The sequence below is a fragment of the Hevea brasiliensis genome, chromosome 11 (genome assembly GCF_030052815.1).
Source record: "Hevea brasiliensis isolate MT/VB/25A 57/8 chromosome 11, ASM3005281v1, whole genome shotgun sequence".
Taxonomy (NCBI): domain Eukaryota; kingdom Viridiplantae; phylum Streptophyta; class Magnoliopsida; order Malpighiales; family Euphorbiaceae; genus Hevea; species Hevea brasiliensis.
The window spans coordinates 78599501-78625516 of NC_079503.1; the positions used below are offsets into that span (position 1 = coordinate 78599501).

Here is a 26016-nt window from a genome sequence, read left to right on the forward strand (position 1 = left end):
TAATTTTAACATTTCAACAATAGTATTAAACGGGTACTAAATTATTAAAGTCAATGGTCAATTTATTTGTTAATAGAATTAAATTTTAAAATTAAATTATTATTAAAAATATATATAAAAAAATTACTATATAAATTTTACTATATCTCAAAGATTTAATTATACATTGTCCTAAAATAAATAAAAATAATATAATGAATAGATTTGAAGAGACACAAGTGATAAAGAATGGGCTAATTAGCAGGTGATATATATATACACGCACACACACACACACGTAGGTATCTATCTTAACTCCTCCTTCCACCCAGGAGCTGGTGAACAGGTCTAGTTTATAGTTAAATTATATGCTTGTCAGCCAGCCATGCATAAAGATAGAACACATATGTTATTTAGCCCTAAAGCAATTCCGAGAGATGTGAGAGTGTAGGATTTCATAAAAGATTTAATAAAATTATTTTTAAATGTTAATAAATTTCTAAACTACCTATTTTGGACCTTTTTCAATGCGCTGTTGATCTAGGAAAAGATTATTGAATCGGTGTACCACAGGAGACCTTGTTTGGATCAAGTTCCCAAAATATATATTATGCTTAACTGAGCACATTCTTGGATTTTCCTTTTTAATTTCATCCAATTTATCATGCTTTGAGTAGAAAACCAAGCAAGTATCATATTTAGTGAGAGCTGAATGCATTCATTTTACAAAACTTCAATTGAGCACCCACTTTCTAGTTTCGGTGGTGGTGCTGCAATGCCTTGGGGCACAGTCTCTCTCTCTATATGCATACTCTTTTTTCTCCTAAAACACCTTTTGCACATAACTCAGAAAATTCCTATATTAAATGTAATATTTTGGATTTTAAAGCTTTTATGTATGCTTGAATTATTGATTGGAAAAAATAAAAAATTGGCTATTGTTATTTTTAAGGGCTTTTTGTGAGTTAGAGTTGTTATTCATTAGTCTTCATAACCATAACCATTTTTGGCAATACATAAATTAATAATTACTCAAATGATAAATTCGCTGATTGAAGTAACTGCAAGCAACAAGAAATGATCAAACTCAAATCAATAAAATCAAAAGCTTAAAGCAAGCTTTTGGCTTGTAGCTACTGAAACATGTCAACAAAAGAATCAAGTTGCATGGAGTTGTATATTACCTCAGAGGAGGGTTTTATTGATAGAGACAGCTAAGGAAGAGGAAGATATTTGGGTTCCATATTGAACTCAACATAGTTTATTTTATTGACAGGTTTTCCAACATAAGAAACATAAAACACCAGGTGGTGGGGTGCATGATTGATTCATCAACATGGTCAAAGCCAAACCTATATCCATCAGACTCATGTCCTTATCCGGGAGAGGCTTTCCATATTTGCAAAGCGTCACTCGTCCCTTGACACTCACCACTAACTCATTGCTGCACGTAAGCCAAGCACAAGCATACCGTTTCTTATATATAAAAACATATCACTCTATTCATCTCTCTCTATCTCCCACCTAGCCCTAGCTAGCTAGTTATCCCTCTTTTTTCTCCATCTCTTTGCATAAACGAAAGGGGAAAGATATGAAAACTAAAGTTCAAGAGAGGTTCTCTAAGTTTTTTGAGAAGTGGATGTGTCAACTCCATGAGTATTTGCAACACCTGCGAAGGGCGTCTGAGGATTATCAACCTAAAATTGGGTGTGAGCATGAGCAAGAGCTATAAAGTTCAGTGTCCAAAGTCACACAACATTACAAAGACTACTACACTATAAAATGGGCCTTAGCCCATGAAGATGTGCTTGCTTTCTTTTGTCCAATTTGGATTTCCCCTTTAAAGAATTCGTATTCTTGGGTTACTGGGTGGAAACCTTCAGCAGTGCTTAAACTGGTTAACTCAATAAGGACAAATGGTATTCTCAGTTCGAGTCTAGTTGAATTGACACAAGAACATATGAGAAAGATTGAGGCTTTGAGGGTGAAAATAAGGTTAGAAGAGGAGAGGGTGGAGAGGGAAATGGAGAGGCAACATGTGATGCCCCTTACCCGTCTACAGTGTAGCAGAGTAAAGCGTGCCACATTCGGTGCCGTAGCACCCTATCTTATCTTGTTCTATCTATTATTAATTTTATACTTCATAGAAAACCTATAGCAAAATTTTTATTTTTTTTTAATCATAAATTATTTCTGTGAAAACCCGAGCAGAGCCACCTCTGTTTTATTTGCATCTGGCAGGTTTCAATATTTACATATTAAAAACAATTTCATATCTATCTCATATTTCCATATGTCATATCATTCACAACTTTTCATGTAATTTCAAGAAAATAATATAACTCATTCATATGAAAATTTATATACAAAAGCTCACAGCTTTATTTACAATCCAAAATATAATTACAATTTATTTACAATGTTCAAAATGATTTACACTGTATCTACTTATGCACAATAAACTAAAATACAAAATCTAATAACATGGGCCCTACCAAAATAAATATTGCTGAGGTGACTAGCAGACAATGTCAGATCTGGTCAATCTCTGTCGAGCACTCATGCTGCATCACGCGATCGCATCGTATGTCTGGTCTCCAGTACCTACATGATGGAAAACCAACGTGCTAAGCGAATTGCTTAGTGGTGCATAACTTTAAAGAAAAATAACTGAATAATTAAAAATGATAATTCTAGGTAAATTTCATAAATAAATTCTAAGTCTTTACAGATTTATTTAACTTTGGGATCAATTTATTTATCAGGATCTTATCTATGTATTTATTTCATTTTCAGTCTTTTTAAAATCATATCAGTGCCCAAGTAACCTATAACAGACTATAAAGGCTGGATACACAGGAGTATACTGGTTAGACAACCATATGTCTACCCTATATACAACTGTCATGTCAGGCACAAGGCTAGCGAGTAGGCTTTTAAAGCCAGAAATGAAATTAGACTCAATGGCCAACGGGCAGACATATAGCCTATAGAACAATCATATCAGACATATTTTGTCGATCAATGATTATTCATGTAGGCAGTACTGCTATCTATAGTCCCTAATTGGTATACCAATCGTTCCAAACTATATACATAAGCCTAGGTTTACTTTGGGCAATTAAGCATTATCAACTACTTATTAGAAATTTCATGTCAAGTTATAGTGGAAAAGTGGATCCCACATACCTATTTCATGTAATTTAGTGTTTAGCAACATATTAGGGTTAAAACCCTACTATAAATTTATTTGTCTTATGAACCTTTCTTTAGGTTTGGTTTTAATGTCTTTGACTTTACCTATCAATTTGATCAATTTGTGGCCACTGTTTGGCTATACTTCCTTCATGGAAGTTGTTCTTCCATGTCTTATCTTTGTTTTCCTTTTTGAATCATATCATTTGGATTTTTATAACTCAAGTTATGGTCAAATAACCATAACTGGTTTATTTCCTAATTCTGGATCCTTAGCTAGGTAGATTTTGGAGTTACAATTTACCATTTTAATTGAACATGTTGTAGTCACTTTTAGGCTTAGTATTCTTCATATAATTTTTTGCCCTATGTCATATGGTTACTCAAAATTTTTTATTGCAATTTTTCAATTCTTGTAGAACTACTTATAGCCAAATCACTGGACTAGACTCATATATCCTGTGCCAACAGGATTCCAGGTCAAGTCAGTGGCTTTGACTCAACTTTAGGATTCTTATATTCATAATTTGAGAAATGTATCTAAAACAAGGTTAAAGCCCTATCCCTTAGGTTTCCAGAACAATATGGCTCATCCAAATTGGAGTTTTCTAGTGGGAGATATGACTAAAAGACCATTCTGGGGTCAAGTGGTCACTTAGGCAATTTCCAGAATTTGCATACTAATTTGACTTAGCCAATTGACCTAGTTCTCTTGATTTCTGGATTTTGGTCAAAATACCAATATTTTAGATTGATGTCTTGTGGAAACTTTTCCATTGATTTCATTGCATTTGGATTTTTGTAGACTAAGTTATAGCCTTTTTGCCAAAACTGGTCAAGTAAGCCTTTGTCTAGCAATTTCTGGGGAATATGGTTTTGGACAGTTTTGTGACCTAATTTTGGCCAACAATTTGGTTTGGTTAGAGACATTTCTGGGCTCTATGTCCTTGTATTCCTATGTATAAGCTTTCCAATGGTACAAAATTCAGGTCATTTGGACCTGTCTAGAGGGAGTTATGGCTAATTGAATGTGTACTGTTCATTTGGTCATTTTTCAGGGTTCACTATGTCGTCATCTGGATTGTGAGAGAATTTAGGTCATTTTATAGACAGAATTTGGGCATAGTTTCTTCATAAAAAATGGAGCATTTTAGGTCTAGTTTCATCTCCAATTGGAGCAACACAAATTTAGTTATGGCTCAAAACATTCACTAGATTACAAAGTCTCAAACCTGTATAGAAAAGTACACTTCCAAATTTCATTTCCTCCAACTCCTAAAACTACAAATTGACATTCATGGCACTTTTAAACATCATCCATTCAACTCAACAAAGTCAAATTCCAGTAATTACATAAAGTATCTAATAGTTAGGTAAAAAACCTAACTCCAATTTGTCAATCACAACATACACATGCAATCAAATTTCTAACACATATAACTTCATTTACTTATCCATCAACGTCACTAAACACTATTTACATGTATGAATTTATCAAACTCCCATAATTTCCAAGGCTGTCGAAATGAGGGTTCCAAAGTTTCTTATCATTTGCTTTCAATTTCATGTTATACTTACTCATTTCAACCTCAATTCAAGATTTAACAAAGAAAGGAAAAGAAAACATGCACTAACCTTTAATGATTACTTCTCAACCTTGTAAAAACTTCAAGATTTCTCTTTTCCTTTGCTGCTTAGAGCTTCCTTAAGGTGTGGGGATGAATTTTAATGAAGGAACTTATGAAGATTATAGTGAGAATGGAAGGGATTTAAAGCATGGAAGTGAGAAATCTATGGAGGAAGAAAGGAAAAGGGTTTCGGCCATGGGAGATGAGATGAGGAAGATGATGTTAAGTGGATGCATTTTTGTCACCTTATGCCTATTTACATCCCACTAAGATTTGTTTATTAATTATAATAATTAAAGTTTTAATAATTCTAATAATTCCTCTTATGTTTCCTTTAATTACATTACATATAGTTTCATGTTTTCATGGGATTTTCAAAATTTTAATATTACTCATTTTAATTGAAAATTAGGTCAAAAGTCGACTCTAGGTGCCAAATGACCAAAATGCTCCTCTTCGGGTTATAGTTAAACTTTTTCGGCAATACCGATTGAGTTCCTGACTCAATGGTTCCTTTAATTTTTATACTGTTTATTTCATTTTTTTTTTATTTTCATCTATACTGATTAACTAAATTTTCTTTGACATTTATAATGTCATTTGTACCTCAGTAAACTTTTAATTAATTCCTAGAAATTATTTCCTAGGGTTCCTCGTAGGTCTGGGGTCGTCAACTGTCTACGTAGTGACTTCCCGGTACGGTTACCCATCGCTGTGGTTCCAGCTCCTTTAACCTAGTTACATTTCATTTCTTTTATTTTCCCTTAATTTTTCTTAGTTTTTATTTCATCCATTTATATCTCCTCATTCTATTTTAAGTGTAGTTCCAGACATTCTGGCTATCCGAACAGACGTTAGTCATCGGAACAGTAGAACGTACGTACTACCTACAGTGAGGGCGTTACACAACAAGTGGTTATAGCAAACAGGAAGATGGCGGAGTTGGTAAGGTTGGTGGTTCGTGTGAAGAATGGGGAGGAAGTGAGGCAAGTGGAGGGATTGGTGCAGGTGGCACTGAAAGGTGTAATGGCAGGACTATAGAAGGTGATGAAAGCGGCAGACTATGTAAGGCTTAGGACTTTGAAGGGAGTTTTAGATGTTTTGAGCCTACTACAATGCATGGAGTTCTTAGCTGGGATTGGTATGCTTCAAATTTTGCTAAGACAATGGGGAAAGAAAACGGTTTGCACCATTAATTAGAAACTTCCAGTTGTAGGTTTAAATAGATTTTCACTTTTAGACTTGTTTTCTTTTATCTTGATTTGGTTTTATCTTAATTAATGTGCATGTACTATTCAGTGGTTTTAATTTAACTTTTTTTTTTCATACTTACTATAAAAACTCATAATTTAATTTTTTTTATATAATGTTTTATTAATTTTATATTATATAATATTATCATTTTATTACAAATATTATATTTAATTATTTAAATTAAAATATTAATTTTAATGTCATTTTAATTAATTATATAAATAAAAATATTTATTAATTTAAAATTATTTTTTATTTGATCGTATTTTAAAAAAATTATGTGTGTTATAATATTAATATAATAACAAAATAATAACAAGTTTTTAAAATATAAATAGGTGAAAATATTTAAAAATAAAAATAAATTAATAATAAATATAAATTGGTCCATGAATTTAATTCATTTAAATTCTATTATTTTATTCTTTTAAGAAAAGTTTGATTTGCATATATTTTGCTTTAATTTTTTGTAATTTAAAATGATATTAACTTGCATAATAAAATTGTATGCCTAAATTAATGTGAAAGAGAATTACTTATAAAATTAGAAAATAAACTAATTTTTAAAATAATTTTTTATTAGTTTAGTGCATTATTATTATAAAAGTTTCATTTTTATTATACTGATATTTTTAAATTTTATATTGTTATATTATTTAATACAAAAAATTTAAAATCTATTTAATATATTTGTAGATTATATTATATTATTGATTAATATATAAATTTAATCATGTATATTCTAATTAAAATTGAATTATATATATATATATATATATATATATATATATATATATATATATAGAGAGAGAGAGAGAGAGAGAGAGAGAGAGAGAGAGAGAGAGAGGGGGGGGAGAGGGAGAGAGAAAGAGAGGTCTACTTCTAAATTAAAAATTATAACAAAATTTCTGTAAAATAAATTTTAAAAAATAAAATTTAAAAGGAAAAAAATAAATTTATATTATTAATATTTATAATAATAATTTTATTGGTTTAAAAAGTTTGTCCCTCATTCATATATGTATTTATATTCTAGTGCATAGTATATTATTATAAATGCACTGTATTTATTACTTATTTAAGTTTTCATTATATTAAAATTATATTATATTTCTAAAAATATCATAAAAAATATTTTTGTAAAATTAATTTTAGTTTTAATTATTTCTTTATTTGGTATTCAGTATAATTAGGTATAATATTATTCTTGACTCAATTATTAATAGAAAATTAGAATTATATTAACACAATAAAATAAATTTAGTCATACACGGTTTAGTTTATCCAATATTTTTTTTATTTTAATTCTTATTATTTCCTCTTTTCATTAAAATGATTAAGGATTATAAATAGTAATATTTTTAACACTAAAAAGAATAAAAATAGAAAAATATTAATATTGTAATAATATAAATATAAATCTAATTGATTAATTAATATATTATCAATATTATCTTTTATTTATTATTAATGCAAGAGATAATATTTTATATAGGTGGTATAATGCTAACTCTATAATAATAATTTTTAAGAAATCACACTTGTAATAATATAAATATGCATATGAATAAATTAATTAGGTTTAAATTTAATTATCTTTAATTTTTTTTGTTAGCATTGATCATCAATTAAAATTAAATAATTCCTTTTAAGTTCTTCATTTAACAAATTTTAAATCTTCTAATGATTTAAATTATTTTTGTTTTCATTTTTATAAATTATAGTCATTAAATATTTAATTTTAATTAATATTAATAATTTTATTAATATTAATATATTGTTTTATTGAAATAAAAATATACTTGCAATAATAAAGATATACATAATGAATAAATTAATTAGGTTTAAATTTAACTATTTTTAATATTTTTTTGTTAGTATTAGTCTTCAATTAAGATTAAATAATTTTTTTAAGTTGTTCATTTAACAAATTTTAAAATTAATAATAATGTTTGGATGATTTATATTATTTTTATTTTCATTTTCATTTTTAAAAATTATAGTCATTAATATATAATTTTAATTAATATTCATAATTTTATAAATATTAATATTTTGCTTTATTTAAAACCTTTTAGATCGAAATTAGCTAAAAAATAATATGTAACTAATAAATATTTTTAAATATATATAATAAATAATTAATTGTAAATAAAAATTAAAAAAAAATAGATACTAATAAACTATTTTACTTAATATTGTAATACGATCAAATTATATTTTTTATTTATTAATTTTTTTATTTTAGGTAATTAATTCTTGTAAAATTTTATAATTAATTGAAGTTAAGTATAAATAGATTAAGAATTTTAAGTTCATATTAATCGTAAAATTAAGAATTTTTAATTTATACAAACTTTAAAGTTAATTTAAATAATAAAAATATAATTATAATTAATTTTAAGAATAAATGACAATTTAAGTAAAGCCTATGTTTTCCCCTCCTCCTTCATATGTACATAAGAATAAATTAATTAAGTTTAAATTTAATTGTCTTTAATATTTTTTTATTAGTATTGAAAATAATTAAAATTAAATAAAATTCCTTTTAAGTTGTTTATTTAATAAATTTTAAAAATAATAATAATCTTTAGAAGATTTATATTATTGTTATTGTTTTTATAAATTATAGTCATAAAAATATTTAATTTTAATTAATATTTATAATTTTATAAATGTTAATATATTATTTATTGAAATAAAAAAAATCTTATATGAAAATTAACTTATAAAAATAACATGCAACTAATAAAATATCTTTAAATATATATAATAAATAACTAATTATAAATAAAAATTTGAAAATTAGATGCTAATAAACTATTTTACTTAATATTGCAATACGATCAAATTATATTTTCTCATTTATTAATTTCTTATTTTAATTAATTACTTCATGTAAAATTTTATATTTAATTAAAATTAAATATAAATAGGATTAATAATTTTAACTTTATATTAACTCTAAAATTAAGAATTTTATAGAAATTTTAAAATTTATTTAAATAATAAAAATATAATTATAATTAATTTTAAAAATGAAAGGCAACTTGAGTGAAACTAAGCTAATATTCTCCCTTTTTCATATATTTATATATAATATAGATATATCGATATAAATTAATTGCATTTTTTTTTTATTTTTCACATATTAATTTCTTATTTTAATTAATTACTTCTTATAATATTTTATATTTAATTGAAGTTGATTATAAGTATTATTAAGAATTTTAAATTTATATAACCTCTAAAATTAATAATTTTAAATTTATAAAAATATTAAAATTAATTTAAATAATAAAAATATAATTACAATTAATTGGAGGAATAAATGGCATTTTTGGCAAAACTAATATTCTCCCTTATCACATTTATATATAATATAGACCATGTGAAAATATAAACAAACCTATTTTTTTGAGATGAAAACAAAAATTTAAATCTTAGACTTTAATTAAAAAATTAGTTATATCCCTATATTTTTATTTCAATCCACTAAATTCTTTACCTATACAAATTGCGCAATTTCAAAATTATGAAAATAATATTTTCTAAAAATTTCTCAAATAAAACAGGTGGAGATTGTTTTTATTGTGGTAAAATAATAATTTTAAAACATTATTAAGCACATGAAAAAAAAAGAAGATTTTTTTAAATGTCTAAATTATAGAATAAAATTAATTAACTTTATTGATAAAATTAATTGAAATTGTTAAAATTAAAAACGATTGGATAAATTGATTGAAATCATCAAAATTAAAATTATTGAAATAATTTCAATTTAATATATATATATATATATATATATATATATATATATATATATATATATATATATATATATATATATATATATATATATACACTTATTTAATTTAATGTTATTGTAATGAAATCATTTATTTCCCATGAGAATGCCAAAGTAAAGATAATTTCTTATGTCCATTTTTTTATTTTATTTAAATCAAATATTTTAATTAAAATTTGTTTATGAAATTCAATATTTTTTTTCAAATATTACTATGAATTGGTGTTAGAATAATTATTGTTATTAAAAATTTATATTGCAATATTTTAAAAAAACTTTATAATATATTTTTGGTATTTGTCGATGTGATAATCTAATTTTTTTTATTTGAGTTACTAAAAAATTTTAATTTTATTTTTTAATTAACTCAATTAATAATATATAGATTTTGACAAAATAAAATTGAAAATTTTTAGATATAAATTATTTTTAACCATCATTTATAGGTTCTAATTTTTAATTGAATTAAATAATTATTTAATAAAAATCATGAAAATTAAAATAGAATCTATCACTTATATAACATTATTTTTATTAATCAAATATATAATTGATTGAGATTTGTTAAATAAAGATTTGTTAAATTGATTGATTGAGATTTTTTATAAAATTTTTGTTATATTAAATTATTTTAAGTTCTTCATTTAACAAATTTTAAATCTTCTAATGATTTAAATTATTTTATTAATTTTTATTTTTATAAATTATAGTCATTAAATATTTAATTTTAATTAATATTAATAATTTTATTAATATTAATATATTGTTTTATTGAAATAAAAATATACTTGCAATAATAAAGATATACATAATGAATAAATTAATTAGGTTTAAATTTAACTATTTTTAATATTTTTTTGTTAGTATTAGTCTTCAATTAAGATTAAATAATTTTTTTAAGTTGTTCATTTAACAAATTTTAAAATTAATAATAATGTTTGGATGATTTATATTATTTTTATTTTATTTTCATTTTTAAAAATTATAGTCACTAATATATAATTTTAATTAATATTCATAATTTTATAAATATTAATATATTGTTTTATTAAAAAAATCTTAGATGGAAACTAGCTAAAAAATAATATGTAACTAATAAATATTTTTAAATATATATAATAAATAGTTAATTGTAAATAAAAATTAAAAAAAATTAGATACTAATAAACTATTTTACTTAATATTGTAATACGATCAAATTATATGTTTTATTTATTAATTTTTTATTTTAGGTATTTAATTCTTATAAAATTTTATAATTAATTGAAGTTAAGTATAAATAGATTAAGAATTTTAAGTTGATATTAATCATAAAATTAAGAATTTTAAATTTATACAAACTTTAAAATTAATTTAAATAATAAAAATATAATTATAATTAATTTTAAGAATAAATGACAATTTAAGTAAAGCCTATGTTTCCCCCTCCTCCTTCATATATACATAAGAATAAATTAATTAAGTTTAAACTTAATTTTCTTTAATATTTTTTTATTAGTATTGAAAATAATTAAAATTAAATAAAATTCCTTTTAACTTGTTTATTTAATAAATTTTAAAATTAATAATAATCTTTAGATTATTTATATTATTTTTATTGTTTTTATAAATTATAGTCATAAAAATATTTAATTTTAATTAATATTTATAATTTTATAAATGTTAATATATTATTTATTGAAATAAAAAAAATCTTATATGAAAATTAACTTATAAAAATAACATGCAACTAATAAAATATCTTTAAATATATATAATAAATAACTAATTATAAATAAAAATTTGAAAATTAGATGCTAATAAACTATTTTACTTAATATTGCAATACGATCAAATTATATTTTCTCATTTATTAATTTCTTATTTTAATTAATTACTTCATGTAAAATTTTATATTTAATTAAAATTAAATATAAATAGGATTAATAATTTTAACTTTATATTAACTCTAAAATTAAGAATTTTATAGAAATTTTAAAATTTATTTAAATAATAAAAATATAATTATAATTAATTTTAATAATGAAAGGCAACTTGAGCGAAACTAAGCTAATATTCTCCCTTTTTCATATATTTATATATAATATAGATATATCGATATAAATTAATTGCTTTTTATTTTTATTTTTCACATATTAATTTCTTACTTTAATTAATTACTTCTTATAATATTTTATATTTAATTGAAGTTGATTATAAGTATTATTAAGAATTTTAAATTTATATAATCTCTAAAATTAATAATTTTAAATTTATACAAATATTAAAATTAATTTAAATAATAAAAATATAATTACAATTAATTGGAGAAATAAATGGCATTTTTGGCAAAACTAATATTCTCCCTTATCACATTTATATATAATATAGACCATGTGAAAATATAAATAAACCTATTTTTTTGAGATGAAAACAAAAATTTAAATCTTAGACTTTAATTAAAAAATTAGTTATATCCCTATATTTTTATTTGAATCTACTAAATTCTTTACCTATAAAAATTGCGCAATTTCAAAATTATGAAAATAATATTTCCTAAAAATTTCTCAAATAAAACAGGTGGAGATTGTTTTTATTGTGGTAAAATAATAATTTTAAAACATTATTAAGCACATGAAAAAAAAAAGAAGATTTTTTTAAATGTCTAAATTATAGAATAAAATTAATTAACTTTATTGATAAAATTAATTGAAATTGTTAAAATTAAAAATAATTGGATAAATTGATTGAAATCATCAAAATTAAAATTATTGAAATAATTTCAATTTAATATATATATATATATATATATATATATATATATATATATATATATATATATATATATATATATATATATATATATATACTTATTTAATTTAATGTTATTGTTATGATTTCATTTATTTCCATGAGAATGCCAAAGTAAAGATAATTTCTTATATTTTTTATTTTATTTAAATCAAATATTTTAATTAAAATTTGTTTATGAAATTCAATATTTTTTTTCAAATATTACTATGAATTGGTGTTAGAATAATTATTGTTATTAAAAATTTATATTGCAATATTTTAAAAAAACTTTATAATATATTTTTGGTATTTGTCGATGTGATAATCTAATTTTTTTTATTTGAGTTACTAAAAAATTTTAATTTTATTTTTTAATTAACTCAATTAATAATATATAGATTTTGACAAAATAAAATTGAAAATTTTTAGATATAAATTATTTTTAACCATCATTTATAGGTTCTAATTTTTAATTGAATTAAATAATTATTTAATAAAAATCATGAAAATTAAAATAGAATCTATCACTTATATAACATTATTTTTATTAATCAAATATATAATTGATTGAGATTTGTTAAATAAAGATTTGTTAAATTGATTGATTGAGATTTTTTATAAAATTTTTGTTATATTAAATTATTTTATCATCAAAATTTACATGACTCTTTTTTTCAATTATTTTATTAATTTTTTATAATATAAATTTAAAGAAAGTAATAATTATGGACCATCAAAATCTCAAATTTTATATTGTAAATATCTAACTAACTCAAAGTCATAAATTTTATATTGTAAATATCTAACTAACTCAAAATCACAAATTTTATATTATAAATATCTAACTTATCATATATACATGATATATTCATTTTACTCACCTATATATTAGAAGAAACCTATTAATTTGTTAAATAAATTAATTGATAAGATATTTGAGAAAATTAATTATTATCTAATATATTTGTCATATATATAAAAGTGAGAAGGGAATAATGGGATTATCAAAAATATCTTTAATTTTTAAAATTATTTATAATTATATTTTTTATTATTTAAAAAATGTATTTTAAGTAAAATAAAAATTAAATATTTTTAGTTATAAAATTCTTATTGTATTAGGTCTCAAAATTAACTATAATAATTTTTATTAAAAAAAATTAAAATAGAAGGGATATTACTATTGAAGGCTATCTAAACTATTCGGATATTCCAAGAGACTAATTCTCCTGGTATTTTTTTCTCATTTTATTGTTATTTGCTTATTTATTCTTGTGTAATTTTCTAAACTTATTTATATAATTTTATTTATTTGATAGATATTTTTGGAATCGCTGAGACTAATTCTGGTAAGATTTTGTATTCTCCTATTATGTTTATAGTATTTTATTTATCTTATTTTAATTGATTAATTTAATATTTCTTATTAACTTTATTTTCTTATAATTTTTTGAACTAAAATTAATTAAAATAAAATATCATGATGGTAATTTAGTATTATGACAACAAAAAAATTAAATTTAACTAGACATTAAAAATAAATAAATTATGACAATATAATATTATATAAAAAATTTAAATAACAAATATTTAAAATAAAAACAAACAACATACAATGCAAGTTTTAAAAAAATAGTTATTTTAAAATTTTAAAAGACATTATATTTTTTTAATTATTTTCTCACTTTCATTAATAAAAAATATATTTTTTAACAGTGACAATATATTGTAGATAGATTTAAATTTAAGCAAATAATTTTAATAAATTAAAAATTAAGATATTTTATTATAATTTTGTCAAACTTTGAATCAAATTATATTTTATGCTAAAATTTTATTGAAATTAATCCATTTTGGACTCTATATTGGCCGACCAAAGTACAATTGAAAATAAATTTCAATTTATGAAAATTTATTTTTAATTTTATTATTTTAAATCTTTATTATATATATATAATTTTTAAAGAAGCATATGTTGCACATGAATTAAATAATTTATAACTTGTAATTAATTTTGTCTTTATAAATAAATAAAATCCAATCATAATAAATTTTAAATTATTATGTAGATAAATTAGACTTTATTTTAATATATTAAATGATAATTATAAAAAAATAATTTTATAAAAAATATAATATTAACAAAAATACTCATAATTAATTACTTATTTTAAAATTTTTAGTTAAAAAATTTGTTCACCTTATAACATACTTATTTTACAAATAATTTTCATTTAATTTGTTATTAATTATAATACTAACAATTATATTTCAAACATTTGTAAACATTTATGATTTATAAAAAAGAAATTAATCTCAAGTAATAAAAGCCATGCTCTTTATTTTAAAAATTGATTAAAAATAGTTGTAAAAAATTATCATAATTTTAAAATAATCTTAAATTTTGCAATTGTTCATATATATAATATGAATAAGAAAATCCAATAACAAGCATATTTAAAATCAATTAAATAAATTTTTACTAAAAATTTTATTCTCGATATCATTTTTTACATATACTAATAATAATATAATAAATTAAATAACCAAAAAAGAGAAGAAAAACTCCAAATAAACAATTTGTATAATATGTAATATTTTTTTAAACCATTTAATAAGAAAGAAATTTTGAAAAAAAAAATTAAAAAACCTAAGTTTTGATATTTTTTCATGAATCTCTTCAAATATAATACGCCTTTATTATTTTTAATTTATAATTAATTTTCAAAAATTTAAAATTTTTTATCTAAAATATAAATATGTTCAATTTATTTAATTTTATTATGTAATTATAAAAAATATTAAGAATTTAATAATATTTAAATTATAGTGTAAAATTAGAATTACATTAAAATTCCATTAAAAGTGTAAAATACTTTGAAATAAATATTTTGCATGAGTAACATGTAATTTTTTTTAAATCATTTAATTGGTGGACATATTGATAAATCTATTCATACAAAGTGTATTTTTATTATTTTTATTATTTTAAAATTTTATTTTTAAAAAAATAATTTTAACATTTTAACCACAGTATTAAACGGGTACTAAATTATTAGAGTCAATGGTCAATTTATTTGTTAATAGAATTAAATTTTAAAATTAAATTATTATATATATATATATACATATATATAATTAATATATAAATTTTACTATATCTCAAAGATTTAATTATACATTATCCTAAAATAAATAAAAATAATATAATAAATAGATTTGGAGAGACACAGATGGCAAAGAATGGGTCAATTAGCAGGTGATATATATATATATATATATATATATATATATATAGGTATCTATCTTAGCTCCTCCTTCCACATAGGAGCTGGTGAATAGATCTACTTTAATCTTAATATAAATAGGCATTACAATTTTTCCTTAAAAAAAAAAGTGTTACAAATTTAATAACATTTTATGATTTAACTAATTATAATTAATTTATGTTAGATTATTAGTGTGGTAAGGTAAAAAAAAAAAAACTTTTAAGTGGGTAGGTTTTTCTTTTTAGTAAGTAGTAAAATCTAAATCTGTCAAGCAAAAGGTGTAAGTTGAATAGTACTTATATCACACTCTTTTAAATTCAAATGAAAATATCTTCATCTACATAATTAAATATTTATATTGCATTGTAATCAAAATTTTCCTGCTTTTTCATAAAATCATTTGCCAAAACATAGCAACTCCAATTATAATATCAAAAAGCTAAATTTTAGATTTTTGGCATGAAGTCTGAGAGAGACTTGACTTACAATACAAAGAAGAAGAGAGTGAGACAGAACTTAAGTCGCCTCGACAAATAATATTTCAAGTTCAGCCCACCAAAGCGGAGAAAGTCTTGGAGTTGCTTGATCAGGTGAGATAGCAATCACTTCCCCCAACTTGGAAGTGATATCCTTCATTATTGGTCTTTGCCTTGAATCTGGCTGTATGCACTCTTGGATAATCTCGCATATGACCTCAAGCTCATTCTTTTTGAAAGACTTAAGGGTTGGTCAATCAGGTAACTGATACTACATTTGTCATTCAAATATTCAGCAGCCTGCAAGTTTATAGTTAAATCATATGCTTGTCATTCAACCATGCATGCAGCTAGAATATAAATGTTATTTAGCCATAAAGCAATTCCCAGAGATATGAGAGTATGGGATTTCATAAAAGATTTACCAATTTTTCGAGGGACCCTTGTTCTTCCGAGTATTGGAGCTTTCTAGAAACGATTTCTAGCAATAGAATCCCAAAACAATAGACATTTGTCTCTACATCAGCCAAAGGTGGCAATGTAGAATGCGCTGACTCATTGTCACCTGAGCTCTTCAACTTGGAGGAATCTTGTAGCAAGAAAGAGATCTCAGTAATCTGAGAGGGACCATAGATACGGTGAGAAGGTAAATTAAAGAAACAAATTAGAATGAAGCCAACCCATGAAGGAGATTACCTTAGCTGCATAGTCATCAGTTAGAAAGATATTATGTGAATTCAAGTTAGAATGTGCCACTGGTGGATTTAAATCATGGTGCATGTATTGTAAGCAATGCCCATGATAATCCTCATCCTTGCACTCCAGTCAAGATGTTCCGTTTCTTTAACTGAAGATACAGAATAAATGTTTCAGCCTCTAAATTACCACAGGAGAAATCTATCGAAATTTCCATCGTTAAATTAATATATAAAGAGTATTACCATGCAATTGCTCGAAGAGGGTTCCATTAGGAGCCTATTCAAATACCATCATCCTATTGAAAGGTTCATCCTCCTCACGGTAGCCAATGAGATTGACAAAGTTCTTATGGTTAACCCGAGATAACATGTAATTTTTTTTTTCAAATCATTTAATTGAAGGACATATTGATAAATCTATTCATACAAAGTGCATTTTTATTATTTTTAAATTTTATAAATTTTATTTTAAAAAAAGTAATTTTAACATTTCAACCACAGTATTAAACGAGTACTAAATTATTACTATCAATGGTCAATTTGTTTGTTAATAGAATTAAATTTTAAAATTAAATTATTATTAAAAATGTATATATATAATTAATATATAAATTTTACTATATCTCAAAGATTTAATTATATATTGTCCTAAAATAAATAAAAATAATTTAATAAATAGATTTGGAGAGACACAGATGGCAAAGAATGGGCACACACACACACGTAGGTATCTATCTTAACTCCTCTTTCCACCTAGGAGCTAGTGAACAGGTCTAGTTTATAGTTAAATTATATGCTTGTCAGCCAGCCATACATGTAGCAAGAACACAAATGATATTTAGCCATAAAGCAATTCCCAGAGATATGAAAGCATAGGATTTCGTAAAAGATTTATCAATTTTTTAAGGGACACTTGTTCTTCTGAGTATTGGAGCTTTTCCGAAATGCTTGTTGAGCTTTTCTAAAGTATTGAAGTGTGCCTTTAGGGCAACTTCCTAGTATACTTGAATCGATTGCCACACACTCTCCTCTGAGTATAATGCAATGTAATTAAATGAAATTAAAGTTATATATTGTATTATTTTATTTAGAAAAATAAAAGTATAATATAATTATTAATACAATCTCGTATTTATATATATATATATATATATATATATATATATATATATATATATATATAGATAAAATATAATTAAATTAATAATAAAATTTTAATGTATAATATTATTTTATTAGATATTATTTTAATTTGAAATTATTAATATTTTTATTATTAGTGATGGTGGCAGCAACAATAATGATCAAATAGTGGTGGTGGTAATATAGTATGAGTGATGATGGTAGTAATGGTGGTAGCTAAGTAGTGATGACAACGATCAAGTAGTAGTAATGGTGGTGTTGATAGTGGTGATGGCCGTGTGGTAATAATAATAGAGGTGATGACAATGGTGATCCAGTGATGATGATGAAGACGGCCAAGGGCGGACCTTGGATGATAATATTGGGGATCAACTACTTGCTATTTGTACAATAATTATATGATGATGCATTTTATGTAACGCTCTCACCTTAGGTGGTTCGTACATTTTACTGTCCCGACGACTAATGTCTGTTCGGACAGTCAGGATATCTGGAACTACACTTAAAGTATAGTGAGGAGGCATAAATTAATGAAATAAATATTAAAAAAATATAAAAAAATTTTGAGAAATAAAATAAAATTTAGAGAATTTATTAATTGGTATAAAAAAATAAAAATAATCCGATGGGCACCATGAAAGGCATTTTGGTCATTTCACCCCTAGAGGTGAATTTTGACTTAAATGTCAAATTAAAATTTGGAAATAGAATAATTAACATAAATTAATTTTATGAATTTGAAATTGAAAAATGAGAAGAGAAAGAAGAAGAAAAGAAAAGAAAAGAAAAGGAAAGAAAAGAAAAGAAAGGAAATAGATTTATGAAATTTAAAAACAATAAAGTACACATAAATGTATATATATAAATAACCACAAGAGACAAAACCCCCCACCAACCATCTTCTTCTTCCTCTTCTCTCTCCCTCCTTGCCGTCTCCCTTTGTCTCTCCCTCCCCACCATTGTTATCAAGCTTAAAGCTTGATTTCCCAAGCTTTCACTCCCCAAAACCCATAGTCCCCTTCATTAAAGATTTAGCCCACATCATAAGGAAGCTCTAGGTACCCATAGGAAGAAGGAAAGTTGAAGTTTTGGGAAAATTTTCAAGTTGGGTCACAAGAGGTTAGTGCTTTTCTCCCTTCCTTCTTCTTTAATACTTGAAAGTGACTTGAGATAAGTGGAAATTTCAAGAAATTAACAAGAAATTCATGAACCCATGATGTCCCCAAATTTTGGCAGCCATGCAATGTGTTGGGCTTTATTGTGTTCAAATAATGTAAATGAGTTTAGAGATGATGATTGATATGATTATATGTATGAGAAGTGAAAAGGGACTGAATTGATTGAGTTTGAAACTTGGAAATTAGGGTTTGTGTACATGACTTGGAGATTTTGTGTAAATGCTTGAAATTTGACCTAATTGGGATGAGATTGTTGCTTATAGAAGTGTATTGCATGCAAATTGAAGTAAGGAAGTTGGAAGAGATTGAGTTTTGGAAGTGTCAATTTTCTGCAGGTTGTGTTTGTTGAGGGCAGTGTACATTTTAGGTCATAAATGAAATTGTATGACCACAATTGGTATGAGGCCAACTGGAGGTGAAACTAGACCCAAAATAGCCCATTTTCCATGAAGAAACCATGCACAAATTCTGTCCAAAACTTGACCTAAATACTACCCAAATTCGGATTTCCCTGCACCCAACCCAGAAAATGACCAAATGAACAGTACGTGTTCATTTGGTCATAACTCTCTCTATACTGGTCCAAATGACCTAAAATTTTACCCATGGAAAGTTTAGACATAGGGCTACACTTTTCATGAAGACCACTTAACCCATTTTTGCCTTTAAAAAATTCAAATTGTTAGCACAAGTTGGGTCACTGAAACTGCCAACCCAGAAAATGACCAAATGAACAGTACGTGTTCATTTGGTCATAACTCTCTCTATACTGGTCCAAATGACCTAAAATTTTACCCATGGAAAGTTTAGACATAGGGCTACATTTTTCATGAAGACCACTTAACCAAGTTTTGCCTTTAACAAATTCAAATTGTTAGCACAAGTTGGGCCACTGAAACTGCCAACCCAGAAAATGACCAAATGAACAGTACGTGTTCAATTGGTCATAACTCTGTCTATACTGGTCCAAATGACCTAAAATTTTACCCATGGAAAGTTTAGACATAGGGCTACACTTTTCATGAAGACCACTTAACCCAGTTTTGCCTTTAACCAATTCAAATGGTTAGCACAAGTTGGGTCACTGAAACTGCCAACCCAGAAAATGTCCCAAAATAATATTCCTTTGGTATTTTGTCCATAACTTGAGTTCTATAACCCCAAACTCAATGATTCAAAAACTGAAATTTCAAGTTTAAACATAGAGGAGCAATTGTTATGAAGGAATTGTGACTAAATAGACATCCCAACCTAGTCAAATTCCTAGATAAAAATAACACACCAACATGAACCTAAAGAAAAGTTCATGGGAAAAATGCTATATAGGATAATTAAAATACTCATAAGGAAAATTTAATATAAAAATGATATGAATATGTAAATTAGGACTAATGTCCTATTAATATGAAATTTATGGTACCAATGAACAGTACTTGAAAATAGTAATAGTGAATAGTGCTAAATTAATTAAAAATATTTAATTGCCCATAGTATACCTAGACTTATTTATTTAGTTGGATAAATTGGTATACCAATTAGGAACTACAGATAGCAGTACTGCCTACCAAGAAAATCATAAACTGACAATATATGTCTGGTATGATTGTTCTACAGGCTATATGCCTACTTACTGGCCATTGTGCCTACTTTATTTCTGGCATTACAAGCCTGACAGCGGGTCTCGTGCCCGACAGCTGGCCTCGTGCCTGACAGATGTATACAAGGTAGACATATGGCTGTCTAACCCATATACTCCAGTGTATCCAGCTTTTATAATTTGTTATAGGTTTCTTGGGCATTGATAATAATTAATTAATACTGAATATACAATAAGTAAACAAGAAAGATCCCAATAATTTTAATTATTTTCAAAGAGTAATAAAAAAAAAATATAAAAGACCCAGAATTTATGATTTGTAAATATTAATTCAATTGTTTAATTATTATTATTATAAATTATGCACCACTAAGCGTTATGCTTAGCGCGTTAGTTTTCCATCGCGTAGGTACTGAAGATCAGCAGTCGCCACAGTAGTATTTGGACAGAGTTCCGACCAGATCTGCCACTGATCAGAATCACCTCACCGGTCTGTTGTAATTTGGTAGGGCCCATGTATAGACTAGTATTTTGGTTCATTATGTTTAGTCATGATGTAATTACTAGTTTATGATGTATTTCATTTTGGACTTGTAATTAAACTTTGAGATTGAAATGAAAACTTATAATTTATTATCTATGAATTTCTATATGAATGCAATAGATAATACTTCATTTTGAAATCTCATAAATAATTGTAAATGATATGATACATGAGAATATGATATGGAAATGTGTAAAATGAATATGGACATATTAACAGGTGATTAGTGGAATCCGCCAGATGCTAATAAAATAAGGGAGGCTATGTCCGGGTCTCCACAGAAATAAGATATATATATAAAAAAAAAAATTTCTACACATAGAATACATGTTTTAAATGACATCAAAAGTTTACAATAGATATGATAAAACAAGTTAGGGTGCTCCGGCACCGAATGTGGCACTTCTTGCTCGGCTATACAGTAGACGGGTAAGGGGCGTCACATTTTAAAAGTTATTAAAATGCATATTTATTTTCAAAATTCATAAGGGAATCTAACTATAAAATAATTTTAAAGAAATAAACACTAATAATACTAGTAGAATGATATACCTCTTCAACAGTGCTCTCGACACTTTTTTTGTTTAAATCTCGGAATTCATCAATAATGAAATCCGAATTAAAAAGTTCAAAAATTTCTCTTTCAATATTTATAACTAAATGATTTTTAGATGTTAATTAGTTTCTAAACTACCTATTTTGGACCTTTTTCAATGGGCCATTGATCTAGGAAAAGATTATTGGATCGGTGGACCACGAGAGACCTTGTTTGGATCAAACACGTAGGTCAAGTTCCCAAAATATATATTATGCTTACCTGAGCACATTCTTGCATTTTCCTTTTTAATTTCATCGAATTTATCATGCTTTGAGTATAAAACCAAGCAAGTATCATATTTAGTGAGAGCTGAATGCATTCATTTTATAAAACTTCAATTGAGCACCCACTTTCTAGTTTTGCTGGTGGTGCTGCAATGCCTTGGGGCACAGTCTCTCTCTCTATATGCATACTCTTTTTTCTCCTAAAACACTTTTTGCACATAACCCAGAAAATTCCTATATTGAACGTAATATTTTAGATTTTAAAGCTTTTATGTATGCTTGAATTGTCGATTGGAAAAAACAAAAAATTGGCTATTGTTATTTTTAAGGGCTTTTTGTGAGTTAGAGTTGTTATTCATTGGTCTTCATAACCATAACCATTTTTGGTAATACATAAATTAATAATTACACAAATGATAAATTCGCTGATTGAAGCAACTGCAAGCAACAAGAAATTTGGGTTCCACGTTGAACTCAACATAGTTTATTTTACTGATAGGTTTTCCAACATAAGAAACATAAAACACCAGGTGGTGGGGTGCATGATTGACTCATCAACAATGTCAAAGCCAAACCTATATCCATCAGACTCATGTCCCTCTCTAGGAGAGGCTTTCCATATTTGCAAAGCGTCACTCATCCCTTGACACTCACCACTAACTCATTGCTGCACGTAAGCCAAGCACAAGCATACCTTTTCTTATATATAAAAACATATCACTCTATTCATCTCTCTCTATCTCCCACCTAGTCCTAGCTAACTAGTTATCCCTTTTCTTTCCCCATGTAATGGCCTGGCCCACTAGTGATATTGTTCGCTCTGAGCCGAAGCCCTCACGGTTTTAAAACGCGTCACTAGGGGTTACGAACCATCAACTTATAAACCCAGCATCTCTCCCGTGTTTTGCCGATGTGGGATTTGCCTAGGGTGTTACAATCCACCCCCCTTATGGGACTCAGCGTCCTCGCTGAGGTTTGCCCCACCATCGCTCAAGGTTGCACGCGGAGTAGCTCTGATACCACAAATGTAATGGCCCGGCCCACTAGTGATATTGTCCGCTCTGAGCCGAAGCCCTCACGGTTTTAAAACGCGTCACTAGCGGTTACGAACCATCAACTTATAAACCCAGCATCTCTCCCGTGTTTTGCCGATGTGGGATTTGCCTAGGGTGTTACACTCCATCTCTTTGCATAAACGAAAGGGGAAAGATATGAAAACTAAAGTTAAAGAGAGGTTCTTTGAGTTTTTTGAGAAGTAGATGTGTCAACTTGATGAGTATCTGCAACACCTGCGAAGGGCGTCTGAGGATTATCGAGCTAAAACTGGGTGTGAGCGTGAGCAAAAGCTATAAACTTCAACGTCCAAAGTCACACAACATTACAAAGACTACTACACTATAAAATGGGCCTTAGTCCATGAAGATTGTGCTTGCTTTCTTTTGTCCAATTTAGATTTCCCCTTTAGAGAATGCGTATTCTTGGGTTTTTGGGTGGAAATCTTCAGCAGTGCTTAAACTGGTTAACTCAATAAGGACAAATGGTGTTCCCAGTTCGAGTCCAGTTGAATTGACACAAGAACAAATGAGAAAGGTTGAGGCTTTGCGGGTGAAAATAAGGTTAGAAGAGGAGAAGGTGGAGAGGGAAACGGAGAGGCAACAAGTGCCTGTAGCAGACAGGAAGATGGCGGAGTTGGTGAGGTTGGTGGTTCGAGTGAAGAATGGGAAGCAAGTGAGGCAGGTGGAGGGACTGGTGCAGGTGGCACTGAAAGAAGCAATGGCAGGATAAGAGAAGGTGATGAAAGCGGCAAACTGTGTAAGGCTTAGGACTTTTAACGGAGTTTTGGATGTTTTGAGCCCACTACAATGTGTGGAGTTCTTGGCTGGGATTGGCATGCTTCAAATTCAGCTAAGACAATGGGGAAAGAAAGGGCTTGCACCATTAATTAGAAACTTCTAGTTGTAGAGTTTTAGGGGTTTTGATTTTCACTTTTAGACTTATTTTCTTTTGTCTTGATTTGGTTTTATCTTAATTAATGTGCATGTACTATTTAGTGGCTTTTATTTAATTTTTTTTCATACTTATTATAAAAACTCATAATTTAATTTTTTTTATATAATGTTTTATTAATTTTATATTATATAATATTATCATTATATTACAAATATTATATTTAATTATTTAAAATAAAATATTAATTTTAATGTCATTTTAATTAATTATATATATATAAATATTTATCAATTTAAATTATTTTTTATTTGATCATATTTTTAAAAAACTATGTATTATAATATTAATATAATAAAAAAATAATAATAAATTTTTAAAATATCAATAGGTGAAAATATTTAAAAATTAAAATAAATTAATAATAAATATAAATTAGCCTATGAATTTAATTCATTTAAATTTTATTATTTATTTTTTTAAGAAAAGTTTGATTTGCATACATTTTATTTTAAAATCATATTAACTTGCATAATAAAATTGTATACCTAAATTAATGTAAAAGAGAATTACTTATAAAATTAGAATATAAAATAATTTTTAAAATAAATTTTTATTAGTTTAGTGCATTATTATTATAAAATTTTCATTTTTATTATATTGATATTTTGAAATTTTATATTGTCATGTTATTTAATACAAAAAATTTAAAATCTATTTAATATATTTATAGATTATATTATATATGTTATAAGCACATTGTTAACATATAAATTTAATCATGCATATTCTAATTAAAATTGAAATATATATATATATATATATATATATATAGAGAGAGAGAGAGAGAGAGAGAGAGAGAGAGAGAGAGAGAGAGAGGTCTACTTCTAAATTAAAAATTATAGCAAAATTTCTGTAAAATAATTTTTAAAAAATAAAATTTAAAAGAAAAAAAATAAATTTATATTATTAATATTTATAATAATAATTTATTAGTTCAAAAAGTTTGTTCCTTATTCATACCTGTATATACATTATAGTGCATAGTCTATTATTATAAATGCATTGTATTTATTACTTATTTATATTTTTATTATATTAAAATTATATTATATTTCTAAAAACATCATAAAAAATATTTTATAAAATTGACTTCAACTTTAATTATTTTTTTATTTAGTATTCAGTATAATTGGGCATAATATTATTCTTGATTCAATTATTAATAAAAAAATTAGAATTATATTAACATAATAAAATAAATTTAGTCCAATACGGTTTGGTTTATATAATATATTTTTTTATTTCAATTCTTATCAATTCTTCTTTTCATTCAAAAGAATAATGATTATGAACACTATTATTTTTAACACTAAAAGAAATAAAAATAGAAAAATATCAATATTGTAATAATATAAATATAAATCTAATTAATTAATTAATATATTATTAATATTATCTTTTATTTATTATTAATGCAAGAGATAATATTTTATATAGGTGGTATAATGCTAGCTCTACAATAATAATTTTTAAGAAATCATACTTGTAATAATATAAATATGCATTTGAATAAATTAATTAGATTTAAATTTAATTATCTTTAATTTTTTTGTTAGTATTGATCTTCAACTAAAATTTAAAAAAAAATTCCTTTTATGTTCTTCATTTAACAAATTTTAAAATTATTAATAATCTTCTAATGA

At 24.9% G+C, this 26016-nt stretch overlaps 1 pseudogene; it reads left to right on the forward strand.

Annotated features, from left to right (window-relative positions):
- The first annotated feature begins 1570 nt into the window (after positions 1–1570).
- LOC131170323 (protein DOG1-like 4) lies at positions 1571–24148 on the forward strand (annotated as a pseudogene).
- Positions 24149–26016: the final 1868 nt, after the last annotated feature.